The sequence below is a fragment of the Protopterus annectens genome, chromosome 1.part0 (genome assembly GCF_019279795.1).
Source record: "Protopterus annectens isolate FY-2018-M chromosome 1.part0, PAN1.0, whole genome shotgun sequence".
Classification (NCBI taxonomy): domain Eukaryota; kingdom Metazoa; phylum Chordata; order Ceratodontiformes; family Protopteridae; genus Protopterus; species Protopterus annectens.
The window spans coordinates 440837153-440850714 of NC_056725.1; positions in this window are offsets into that span (position 1 = coordinate 440837153).

Consider the following 13562-nt stretch of genomic DNA (forward strand, 5'->3'; position numbering starts at 1 on the left):
TGCTGTTCCTGGGCTGGAGCCACAACACTTAGGAGTAGCCCCTCCAGTCTGGTGAGGGGGGATTTGTGGCCACCCCACCTCCTGTGGCAACCTGTTGCCTGTGGATATCTGACGCACGCTGACGGACATTTCTGATTAAATCACTGCAGTGATGTCGTACCTGCTCATATGTCCTATTATGCGTGCCAATGTCATTTACCCTACGGACAAGGTCTTGCCACAGTGCAGCCCTCTCCTGCTGATTCTGGCTGGTGCCGGAAAACAGTATGTCATAATCCCGCACCAGGCTCTGGTGTATCTCCTCATCTTCTGCTGCAGAGTAGGCGGGATTACGCTGACGCGCCATGTCCCTGGAAAAGAACACAAACAGGATATCAGCAGACTATGTCAGCAATATATGGCACACATACTATACATGATACTCAACTGTAGTGATATAGTACTACTCCCATATGTAGCATGTGTGTGTCTCTTGGTAGATACACAATTACATGGCCAGATATCAGTGCTCAGCCAACACCTGTGCAACAATACCTGCCACATTCCATACAACATAGTAGCATGCCCCATCGGTCAGCACACTGCAACAGGTCCAATGCACAACCTCACTCTGGGGGTTCATACCAAGGTACTGTATGTGGAACACCATCCACTTGTGTGATCTGGACACAAGTTACTCGGCCTGGATATACATATCCCACCACCACCACCACCAGCACAGTAGTCTTCTTTGATATGTATGTGATTAGACAGTTAGTCACTTGTTAGGACTGAGATGGTATCCATGCAGCCCACTGGGCCAGTGGAAGCCACAACCCACACTGCTGACCCCTTTGCGAATGCTTCCCACGGACATCCCAAAGATTGCATGGAACATGCACACACATTTCTATCCCAGACCCTATGCACAAAGGTTAGGCATCCTGTCTGGTGGACCCCAGCCAAAGGCAGATTGTATAACGATAGAAGGAGGCTACTGCAGGACAGAGCAGATTCACATTAAGGGAAGGCATCTGTGGTCAGCACTGGTAATAAGCTACGGTCTCTCATAACAACATCCACGGCCTACTCTGGGAGGGAAATGGCCACAAACACTATAGATAACCACAAGGCCTTCTTCAGTTATGTTACACATATGGACCAAATGCCTCAGATATGCTCTGAGTTAATACACACCTACTTAACATTCACCGAACACACAGATATTGGCAACATTCTTGCAGACAGGTTCGGTGCACGTATCCCCCCTCCTTCTCCCCCACACTTAGAAATACTTATCACAGCTGAATGTAACCTCCCTATCATCTCACATGTCCAGGTGAGGGCTGCCCTCAGCAAAGCAGAACACACAGCATCAATGTGACCTGATGGTATCCCTGGATGTGTGCTACGTGAACTCCAAGAGGACATACAACCGCATATAAGACTGATATTTAACCTTGGCCATACTACAGGATATGTACCTGAACACTGGCATACAGCAACAGTGGTCCCACTCCACTAAGGAGGCACCTCTATTGACCCTGGGAACTACTGCACCATAAGCTTAACCAGCCTGGTCTGCAAAGCTATGGAATGATTCAGTATGGGATGCATATACAGTGATATTGGGTATCTGCAGACACTTGTTCCTGGCCAGTTTGCCTTTGTGATGGGCTGATCCTGCCTTTTGAACCTGGGTGACCTTTCAAAACAGTCACTACAGCCATTGATGAGAGCAACCAATCCATACAGCCTACCTGGACTTGCCTAAGGCCTTCAACACAGTACTCCACTCAGGCATCATAGACAAGCTCATTAGCTTACATGTTACTACATATATCACATGATGGGTTGCACACTAGTTGACATACAGAATCCATAATATCGATATTGTAGGAGCCATGTCAGACTCAATGCCAGTCACATGTGGTATCCCACAGGCCTCTGTCCTAGGACCCCTCTTGTTTGGCATTTATTTCTCAGATGTAAAAGCAAACATGTGTGGGTTGTGGATGACAAAGTTCCGAGATGACTGCTAACTAAGCGCCATAGTCGTTACACCAGCTGACACACACATCCTACAGACAGGCCTCACTGCAACGGAAAACTGCTGCCAGGATCATGGCCTAACACTGAATGACATGTAATGTATAGTCATCCACTTTTGGTGGAACTACGTTCACACAACATATCACATGGACATACCTATAGATACAGACCTATGGAGGGTTCACAGTATGCAGACTATTAACCTGTTACTTTACATTACCTGTGTTTGTTGCAGCTGGTTGCGTTACCGCTACTACTGCTTCCTGCTGCTGCTGGCACGGCTTGGTACTGTCACTGCTGACAGCTTCAACTCAGTGTGTGTACAGTGTGTTGTTTTTTTTTTTCTCTCTCTCTCTCTCTCCGTCTGCCTCCAGACAGTGCAATGAACGTATTGCATGTGTGGAGTGTGAGTACAGTATGCTTTTGTAGGTATCTGCATAAGTCCATGTGATGGCCTCTGCACCAATTGTAAGCCAGCATTTGCTAATTGCATGCAGCCAGTTGTGTACTGATTGCAGTTCTCACTGTGATTTCAGGTCAGTGCTATAAAAGGGTATGTGAGATAGGCGTTGCCCTTTCAGATTGTAAGGGCGGGGACCATGCTGGTATGCTGTGGACACTGTTCTGTGAGTGTAAAGGTTAGTATCTCTCTCATGATTCAGGCTGTGTTGTAGATTCACATTTCTCCATTCCTCTCTCCTGTTTCCTGTAGTAAGTGTGTATGCACACTGACACCTACAACTATATATATATATATATATATATATATATATATATATATATATATATATGTATGTAAATATACATACATTTATATATGTACATTAACTGACATTATTACCTACTAGCTACCAACTAGCATGGCTGTTTCTGTTCACACACTACTATTATGGAATTCCACTAGTTCTGACAGTAAGTATGAATGACATGCTTTGTGTACTACACATCCTATATTCCCATTACATTAATTCCTACTGTTACATGATATATTTATTTTAGCACAATGATCTTGTATAAGAGTCATGGCTTAGTGGTAGGTCATGCAGACTACTGTTTCCAAGGTCCTGGGTTCGGGACTGACAGTGGGATTTTATTTTGCTTTTGAACTGACTACAGGACCTGTCAATCAGAGTGACTAAGGCACTTTTAAGCAGTTGTAACCGGGTTAGTGCTGGTTTGCGTGGAGATCCCTCATGCGCACTGGCGTTCAGCTCTGCGAACACCTGCTTACAACCGCTTAATAGTGCTTACCCTGGCGCACACCAGCACTATTTTCTTTGAAAGAAATGAAAATGGGGAGACAGGAAAGTGGTGAAAAAGGGGTCACAAAGAGGGTAAGACAGTAGGGAAACAAGCTTGGGTTTTGCAGGAGGGATGTAGGTAAGGCCCATAGCTGCCCATTTCTTCATCAGCAACAGCTGTGCATATGTATGTAATTTGGTGTGACATTTGAAACCTTCCACCCCTGAGAGAGGTGTCAGGACAACAATAATACTTGTACAGCCAATTGTAATTGATAGTTTCCATGTCCAGCAGACATGTGTGCGGAATGGGCAGCTATGTATGGGGCGTTATTTTTTTTTTTTTTTTTTTTTCAGGTGAGAGTGGTATGTCAGGTGAAGGAAGTCGGTATAGCTGGGGAGGTAGGTTGGGTAGGTCAACAGACAAGACAAACAAGACGCATACAGGGGCGGTGTATATGACATGTGGGGGTTACACAATTGACGGGGATGGATGTTTGGATATCCAAAGCCCATGAGCCCACAGATGGCAACAGTGGAACTGATATCCCCACCCATGGGCAGTTGCCACTGTTCCTTCACTGCCCAGGACAGGGCTGGGGCTGTGCTGGGGGTGTGTAGGCCAGGCAACAGGCATGCCCGTATGTTGTGCCACCTGTGCCTCAAGCTGGCGAGGCCCAAGAACAGAGTCCCGGATCTCCCACGCACCACAGTTGACGCTACGGAGGGTGAGTGGTGGTTCTCCTCCGCCACACTTGCAGAGAGGATGGGCCCCATCCCTGCAGTGCTTCCACCCACGGTGGCACAGGGCCACCGGAGGAGGGTTCAGACTGGGCACTAGTGCCAGGTGCACTCGCCAGCTGAGGTGGGAGAGGTGGGTCCGCTGGAACCCACCTTCCTGTCGCCCTATGTTTTGCATTATGTCATGACAGTTTGGGTTAGTAACATACAATACCATTCGCAATTAGTTGTAACGGCATGCATTAGTATTCCCATTAACCAAACACCCAGATATTCACACCATTGAACAGCGAGCATAACACATGCATAATTTGAACAGCAATACACAGTCCAACAACATGCAGGGTTGATTGATGGCAACAGGCCATCAGGTTTGGATGTATGAACAGGGCAGATGCATCAGCAGACATGCAAATATTTATGACCCAACAGTACAAATGTCCAGGGGTGTTAATTGTGATTGCACATACCATTTTCAATTGGAATGGGTTATATGTGATTATAGGGTGGGGTGAAGAAAATAATATTAACACCTTTGAATACCAATACATATGCTGTACATTTCTAATAGCTGCACATATATACACACTACTGTTCTAACTACAGTTTCCTATATGATAACTACTTCAATTTGGTGATAGGACTGTTACTGCTACATCAATATGCATTTTATTGTTCTTCATACACATTCATATCTGGCTTTGTTCAGCTACATCATCCTGCTACATTTGCTTTATATAGCTTTAGACAACTGTGGATGTTTGGTATTTCAGACAATCATACTATCTGCATATTGCAGACTGAGAGCAACATATCCAGATTTTGGGATACACATTCCAGCTGCAGCAACACTTTGAACACATTTCGCTGTTTGGTTCTGCTTGTCACATTCATTTCATTCTGTACTGACTGCAGTATACTTTATTCAGGGGTTATTACTACTTTATTGGTGGGTTCATAACTCTTTCTCACACTCTCTCACTTGTTTTCATTTTACTATTCAGAATGGTAATTACTTCTAGGCTTTATTGACATGTTTTACCTGTAATTATTACAATACTTTCCAGCAGTCTCACTTCTGTCATGTTTCAGTATTTCAACAGGGGTATATTTCACACATGTGATTTGCTCATCTTCTGCAGCTGTACTTTTCAGCCTGCTGCAGGTTGTGTACTATTATATTACAGGTGGGGCATCTTTATTTCAGACTTTATTTCAGACATTTTCATTTTTCTGTTTGGATTACAGACTGCAACACACTTTTGTAATCAGGCAATACTTGCAAACACTCTTACACTGTTACTTGCACATTTTATTACTTAGTGACTACACTGCACCCTTTTGCTAACTGTCATACTTTTATATTTCTTTACAGTTGCTGGGAGAGGATTACTGACCTGCCTGGTGGCGCAACCGCACCAGCCTATCGCCATAGGCTCTGAGGTTTGCAGAATGGACACCTGCAGCTGCAATATAAATGAAGTAATATTGGAATACACATCTCCATAATATCAGCTAGTTTAATTTCTTACATACATAATTACATGTAACTTACTCAGTAGTGGGGCGTTGGGCATTTGCCGGGCCTCCTGGATCCAAAGGTTCATTTGGTCCTGCTTGCGTCTCTTCAGGTCTGCATGGTGGTGACGGACCTGCTCACCAGTCCTTGGAATCCCTGTGGCACTGGTGAGATCATGAGCCAACCGGTCCCACACCTCAGCCCTATATGCTCCCCACAGGGCCTGGCCCTGCTTGAGTTGGGCCTCATGATTGTGGACTAGGAGCCAGACCATGTATCTGGACTCCTCAATGCCCCACCTCTGTGCTCGAAAGCAACTACTCTCACCTACTCCAGACATTCTGGCTGCAAGTTAGTTCTACAATCATTTATGCTGTGTATTCCCGCCTATGGGGCTTACATATGCCATTTTTCCTGCACATATCTGTGATTGGCCATATTGGAATTGTATCAACTTCACAAAACCTGCTTTGTCATGCTCCACTTTGTATTCATTCCTATATATTTGCTATTACTGCATTTCTAGGTACTGCTGTTATGGCTTAGTGGTTCAGTACCTTGACTATGGTGCATAGTATCCTGGGTTCGAACCTGGCCATTGCTTTTTATTTTTTATGACTGTCTAGACAGGCTAGGGGTGTGTCTGTGTAAAGGCAGTTTTGATACAGCTTGCTCAACGTTGCCCGTCGGTTAGCTTGTTGTTGTGGTGCACAGTTCAGCGCAAACGGAGTATGCTGGTTTACACTTCATTTGGCTGTTAGCACGCATATTACACTCAGCTCAGCTAGGGGCACACAGTTTCAGTGTGTTAAATCACTGCTCACCTACGGGCACTCATTTTACACCTGTTAAACCACTGCTCACCTACGGGCAGATGCACTCAGCTTGTTAAACTGTAGCTCAGCTATAGGCACATCTCGCATTTTTTATTGTTTTATCTCACATTTCTTCAAAATAAATGGACTATTTCATTACATTTTACATAAAATATGATTTTATATGTGTACATATTTGTCAGGGACTTGTTTCGTGCTTATTTTGCTAAAAATAAAAATTGATGTTGTGGGGGATCGAACCATGGATGGCTGCTCTTCAGCCGATGTCTCTACCACTATGCTATTGCTTCTTGGCTTACTTTGCATATTTAGTTCTTATATGCTTTTCCACTGACTGCTAACTGTGGCTAAGCTACGGGCATGCCCGCGCAAACGAGCGCACTCACAGGCAAACATCTTTACGAATTAAAAAAATATATAACATGTTCATTTATATATTTTATGTTCATAGTCTGTGGGGGCATGTGTTGTGTTGTGTTTATTCACATTTCCATGGCCTCTGTCGTGGGTGTTTACTTTGGGCACTTTTACTCTTCTAGGGGCGTGTCCGCTTGCAGGGCTCGGCCTACGGACACGCCCCCTACTGTCTTACACGGACCGTGTTAGCCTTAGGTGTGATTCAGCATGCCCTCATGCATATGCATGACATGCTGACGTCACACCGTTTAACTGCAGCCTCCATGTAAGCCATGTATCTCTTACACGGAGGCTTCGTGAATCCTGCCCAATGATTTTTAAATAGTGATTTTATGTAACTATTTAGAAATGCACTGGTCCTTTTATTTTTGTGGTTCCTTTAGTTATTCAGTTCATTTGATTGGCTTTTAGGTTTTTAAACCTTGTATATAATTAAGGTATTAACTGCCGGTACAATCATCTGATGAAATTATAAAGCGAAAACGCGGTGAAAACAGTTAAAGTGTTAGTGTGGATTTTATCTTTTTGTCAGTGTGCTTTGGTGTCAACAATAAATTCTTCTTGACTGATATCCAGCATGCCTTACCAGTGCCTTCCTTTTGGGTTTATTGGTCATTTTATTTAAGGCACTTTACCATATTTTCAATTTTATATATACATATATATATATATATATATATATATATATATATATATATATATATATATATATATATATAAAATTCTGTGTGTGTGTGTGTGTGTGTGTGTGTGTGTGTGTGTGTGTGTGTGTGTGTGTGTGTGTGTGTGCATGCACACCCGCACATATATTTATAGAGACAAACATTTTTATCATGGGCGGATTTGTGATATTGGCTGACTGGGTTCCAGCCCCCACCCCAATTCAAAAACAGTAAAACAAAGAGTAAAGAATTCTTGCATTTAAAGTTAGAAAGTAGACTATTATTTTTAAATTAAAAATAATAGCTAATTTCAGGGCCTTCTATTTTCCTTCTGCTGCACAGAAGTCTGTCTTAATAAAATAAATAAAACAAATAAATATATACAAAAACAAACAAGCAAACAGCTCCCTCTGTTTCCCACATTTTTTTTTCATAACAACCTGGCATTCTGCATAATTCAGGTCTTCAACATACTGAGTAAGGCAATTAGACCTTATTACAGATCTTGACCTTGTGTTGAGAATGTCAGAAACATTGCTCATTGTTGATGCATCTCATCAGGCTACTGAATAAAGCCACAAGATCTGAGACTGAAAGCAAATAGCTGAACAGCTGCTGTTTGACGTCCATTGCCTATGTATATTTAGAAAATTACTATTATAAGATGTTTACCATGCTTTTTTCTGAAGGCTGTTAAGTCTGATACTCAAATGTCTGTCATTATTTATGGGCTGTAATCTTTATTTATTAGACAGAAAAAAAAAACAACCTTTCTGAGGAATATTCCAAAATATGAAGCAAAAATTCAGCAAAATTCTGTGGAATTATTTGGGAGCATATATATCTTGCACAATACAAAAAAGCACACATGCATATACACCTACTCTTCCCCCCTCACGAAAACACACACACGTGCAAGACCATAAATTAAAAACACTTGCATGTCAGGGACTATACATCTCAGATGTTTGGCTGCTATCAAAATAATTATCAAATACTTAAATAACTGCCTTACTGGAGTTCATCTTCAGAGCTCACTGCTGTCAGAATACACTGTGCGACCCACTTCAACTCCGCCCCATACTTCTCAACCTCTTACTCCAAAAATCAAGGAGAATTGTAAAAAGACAGTGGTGAATCAAGGACTAAAATCAGGGACAGCTATTTCTTTTATATATTTAGAAAGTTGCTAGAATAATAAGGCTTGCCTTAACATAATTTTCCTGAAAGCTGTTAATTCTGAAACTCAAATGTCTGCCATTATTCACTGACCACAATCCTCTTTGATTTACCAGGAAAAAAATCAAACTTTATGAGGAATGCATGGGAATATGAGGTAAAAAGTCAGGACCATTCTTCGGCGGAGAGCATCTATGTCCCCACCACACATGCTCAAATACACACACACACACACACACACACACACACACACACAAATGTGACCATCAGTAACAGCCACTTGTATGACTGTGACTGCACAGCTATTGAATTTATATACTAAGAACGTTGCTAGTAGTAGATCCTTAAGGAGAATGACAACAGCCATACATAATATTACATTTATAATGTAGCAGAAAGTGTTCTAAGACCTAAGCCAACATGAGAATGGAGAAAGGAGATTCTGCTGCCAGGGGTGACTACAATTAGGGGTACAGAGAAAAGGCAAAAGGGTCTGACATTTCTGGGGAAAACTGGCAATAGAACCAATGCATTAGAATAAAATAGCTAGGGAGGGAAAGGTAAAAGAATGGGAAGAGGCCAAGAAGACATTTCATCTGCATGCTAGAGACTGCCTTCCCTTTCAGGGATTGATATCACACAATAGGCAAAGAGAAAGGGATAGGGGAATCCTACATGAAAGACCTGCTCCAGTAGAGATTTTAGTTGAATCTAGAAAATAAGCCGCTGTTAAAAAGGGATAATTATTAGGGCATATAAAATATTGCACAAAAACTATAGAAATCAATCAGTGGAGGTTATGAAAGGTTGGGAAGAGAGGCTGAATAAGCAATTCACAAGGAAACAATGAGAGGACATATGTATAGCTCCCCAAGTATGCAACAAAGTTTAAACGATTTAGCATATTTGCTTGGAAGTGTGTTTGCATAGGTGTTGTTATACCCCAAACAGACTCCAAAGAGTTTTTCCTCAAGTAGAAGGTGAATGTTGGATGTGTGGTGGGTACGAAAGAGGTAACTAGAAGAATATGTTCTGGGAATGTCATGAATTGGCAAACTTTAAAAATTCTCTATGGAGGAGTCTGTCAGAAATATTGTGTAAGCAAATGGATGTAACTAAAGACACTTTTTTTTGAACTGGGATACTGGATCTGAATTGCGTAGATATAGTAAGGCCTTGCAAAGTTTAGTTCTGGTGTCGCTCAAAAAAAAAAAAAAAAACATTTACTAGAAAATGGAAACCAAAGTCTAAACCAACGGTATCTGAAGTAGTGAATATTGTCACAGAGATAAAGTACTGGAAGTTGGATCTTTAGGAAATAGTATGAGTAAATTACATAGAAAGAATGGAAATTGTGGAACAGTACATGTAGAATAATGTTTTGGAGGAGGAGTAAGGTTTAAAGGAAGACAGGAATTGAGCGATTTATGTAATATTGGATTGATGATAATTGAACAGAAGAATGTATGTGGTCTAATAATGTTTGTAACTATGAACATGATAATATGGTCTGTTTGCTTTTATATAACCATATGTCTCTCTATGGCATAATTGATAATTCAAAAAAGGTAGTAAAATATCAAGATCCAAAAAAAATAGTCGATAACATAACAGGTTTGCATTAGCATGCCTTTTAAATTAAGTCTGAATCTCAAATGTCTGTCATTGTTTAATTTCTGCATTTCTCAGTGATTTGCCAGAAAATTATTATATCTATAAGAAACATTTCAAAATATGAGATGAAATCTAGGCGATTTTATGCCACCTCAAATATTTACACATGCACATCTCTCTCACTCTGTATGTGTATATATGTATATGTGTTTATATATACATCTATCTCTATCTATCTCTCTCTATATATATATATATATATATATATATATATATATATATATATATTTAGATATATAGACTGCCAACTGGCAGTCATGCTGAAACTGGTGGTCATGTACGTGTGTGCGTGGGGTAGGTATATATGATGCCAACTGTCCATAATTTCATAGAATGTCCCTGAATTTTTATGACAAATTTTGGTCTGTTTCTCATAAAGTTTCTCTTTTTCTCATGAATAAAGAAGGACTGCAGCCTGTAAATAATGACAGACATTTGAGTTTCTTACTTAACAGTCTTCAGAAAGGGCATCCTAATGCAAAGCCTGTTATTCTAGCAACTTTCTATGTATATAAGGGCAATAGCCCTCCCTGATTTTACTTCTTTCCCCCATTATTTTTTTATCTTTAGCCTTGATTCTTGAGATAAGTTGAGTATGAGAGGTATGTGTGTGTGTGTGGGGGGGGGGGGGGGGGGTTGTAGTGATTTGCACACATTATTCTAACAGCAGTGAGCAGAGAAGACACCTTGCATTGCAACAATTAGTTATCTATTTATTCATTCATTTGATCACACTCAAAGTTCTGTAGTGTACACTGACAGTCATACCAGTGGCTGTAATTGCAATCATTTGTGTTTTTTCTTGTACATCAATGGTGAAGATTACAGTCTGCAAATAAGGACAGACACTTGACCTTTTAACTTAATTGCCTTCAGAGAAAAAACATGCTAATGCAGAGCATGTTGTTCTTGCAACTATTTAAGAGCAGTACCTGTCATTGATTTTGGTCCTTTGCCCCACCAATATTTTCTAGCTTTTTTCCTTGATTCTTGAGGTGAAAAGTTAAAGTTGAATACATGCATATACTGTATTCTGCTAGCAGTGAGCAGTGAATGCCAAGATCTACCATCTGTATGTATGTATGTATGTATGTATTTATTAATTTGATCACAGTCAAGCATCTCTGATCATAAAAGTGGTATGTGTTGTGTGTGTGTGTGTGTGTGTGTTGTGCACGTGTGTGTTGTGTGTGTGTGTGTGTGTGTGTGTGTGTGTGTGTGTGTGTGTGTGTGTGTGTTTGTGTGTGTGTGCGGTTGCGTGAGTGCATGTTAAAATAAATTAGTCTGAGCAGTGGTTATTATTTTTATTTCATTACAGTTCTGATATCAGATGTATAATTTGGCAAGAGTTTGCAGTTTAGTGTGGGTTGTAGCTGTTGATTGGGCATTGATTATGGCCACAGATATGTGAGTATAGCAAATGAGTTGATTTGTGAGTTTTTGGCTGTGATTCCTTCTGTGTGGACTTTGCATGTACTCTCTGTTTGTGTTTTAGTTTTATCAAGGTGCTCTGGCTTCCTCCACCAAATCCTGACGTGTACACTGTATGCATGTGTCACACTGTCATTGTGTATTTTTTTATATTATTTTATCTGGGTGAACACATGAAGAAGACATAGAAGGTCTTTGGAATTGTGTGGAAGCAGGCACTATTCTCAGATAGGGATTATTTAGCCTTGTGTGCATTATCCCAAGTCAAGTTTTATATTGAAAAAAATTAGAAAGAAAAAAAAAATGATAACTGACTGCATACGTGAATTTGGATCATTATGTGTACTTCAGAAATGAGAAACCTATGATCAGGTCAGACATTCCAATGTGCAGCCTTTTCATATCTGAATGTCATGTAGCTACTAATTTGTTGTTGTAAAGGAGGAATAGGCAGAAAGACAAAAAAGTTGAAATTATTGTATTATTTTCATCTTAAAATTAACAGTTCCATTTTGTGAAGTACATCCCAGTCACAAAGTCAGTTACTGACCCGCATAATATGCAATAACAAAAGTAAAATAAATGAGAATCCAACTCAGTCATTGCAACAAATGTATAGAAATGGTAGCCAACTGATCATTTTGTAACAGACTAGGACCGTTTTTTCACCTCACATTTGTTTCCTTTAGGGGTTACTTCTTTTCCCCTTTTGCAAGAAGTATGGTTTCTCACTCACAGTAAAATAATATGCAACATGTCAGTGATTCTGTCCTTCATGATGAACTGTACAAATACATTTGTGCAGTTATGTCCCAAAAAAGATGATTTCTGCTTTTACAATAACATTCACCATACCCACTCACATAGGATTTTAGATTTGTAAAGAAGTGCTCTAAACTGTCACATACTCATTAACAGACAGACTGTCTTACTGAAGCCACACAGATATAACAAGCTGAAGCGCAAGGCAAGTACACCACATGCAGTATACAGAAAATGATTTATATAAGAAGTTCTCTGAAAGAAGCAGTCCTCTGATTCCTAGGTAGTTCAACTAACATATAGAAAATGGGTGCCAAGTGGCTGCTACCAAACATAGTTGGATAAAATGGTCAAAATGAAAAAACAGTGTGTGCGACACTTGCAAAATGTAAGATAAGTCACTGAAGACCAAGAGCAATAACAAGGGTGGGAAGAAGAGGCAGCTTCTCTGGGCACCAGGTGATGGGGGGGGCATGATTAGCAGGTGATGATGATGTTTGTGTGTAGAAATGGACTTAAGTGCTGAAACCAGAAAAATACAGCAGCTTCAGTAATGAATGTTGCCCCTGCATTTGCAGTTACAGCTGAAAATCTGAAACCTTCTGTGTTTAGTAGATTGACTGTAGCAAGCTGCTGCGGAAAAATACAATATTCCTGAGCCTTATTGCATACCAAAGCTATAAAGAATTCAGAATTCCTGCTAATCCAAGCAAGCTAAAAAAAAGTCTTCTAAGACCTTTTCTGAAAGAAACAGTACTGTTGATGCACATAATGCAATAGAGTAAAGGAAAAAGAAATGAAACTGCCACACAATCCAGCAAACTTGTATGAATGGCTACCTGGCGGTTATTTCATTATATCCTTGGTTGAAATGGTCCACATGGCATAATACAGTGAGTTTTGCCCTAAAATGTGATTTCTGATTTCAACATTTATTTCATGCCCATTAAAGGAAAAATGGTTCAGTAAATGCAATCAAATGCAATTTTTATAAAAATCAAAGGGTGAGGGGCAGAAGCATATACTCCAGATAATTTTCAAAACAAGCTTTTATATCAAATTGTCATGA